Source organism: Arachis hypogaea, chromosome 13 (genome assembly GCF_003086295.3).
Source record: "Arachis hypogaea cultivar Tifrunner chromosome 13, arahy.Tifrunner.gnm2.J5K5, whole genome shotgun sequence".
Taxonomy (NCBI): Eukaryota; Viridiplantae; Streptophyta; class Magnoliopsida; order Fabales; family Fabaceae; genus Arachis; species Arachis hypogaea.
The window spans coordinates 52,304,910-52,305,862 of record NC_092048.1 but is presented as its reverse complement, the minus strand read 5'-3'; positions in this window follow the sequence as shown (position 1 = coordinate 52,305,862).

Here is a 953-nt window from a genome sequence, read left to right as displayed (position 1 = left end):
GAGCGCAGACATTGGGAATTCTTACGGCAACAGCTACGGCAGGTTAACCTTTCATGGGCAGTTGAATTCTACTCCAATCTTCACATGCCAACCCTGCAGTCTGTCTATATCCGTCAGAAGCAAGTTCCCATAACTGAATTGGCCATTCAGTGAGCTTTAGATCTCCCCCTGCTCCAGAAGGATTGGACGCATTCCAAGAAGCCTCCTTTAAGTGCCAGATATACCAATTTGACTGGGACACCGTCCTCAGAGTTATCACACAACCTGGCAGCTAATGGATCTATGGATACCATTGATCCCGACCAAAGGGCATATTAGCTTCAGCACTCACCTTGGAGGCTCGAGTATGGGCACAGATAATGTCCCACTACGTCTTTCCGAGCACTCATGAGTCCTCCTTCACTGCAAACATGGCTGTTCTCCTCTGGTGTATCCTTACAGACCAGCCTCTCAACTTACCAAGACACATCCGGCATGCCACGGGACACGTACAGATTGCGGGTAACCTACCCTTCCCCGCTCTGGTTTCAGATCTAGTCTCGGAAGCTGGAGTCTCCTATAGAGCTGGGGACACTAAAGCCATGATTCCGCGGGATGATCAGTATGTCCCTAACGGGAAGTATATCAGACCTCCAGCAGCAACTACTAGCCGGCCTGCAAACCCGGCCGGAGATACTCCTCCTCCTTCCACATCACAAGCACCTTCAACAAATCAACTGCTCCTTCAGATACTTGAGAAGTTGGACCGGCTTGACCGGAAAGCAAAGCGAAGGGAGCGCCGTAACAAGCATCGATTTACATACCTCAAGGAGCTGATTGTTGGCAACCAACCACTTGAAGAAGACTCAGACACTCTGGACTCCACTTAATCTACCAGCACAGGGAGCCATGACAATCCCGACTGTGGAGATACTGCTACCAGCCCCCCTTTGTTCCTGACTGATGGCACCGAG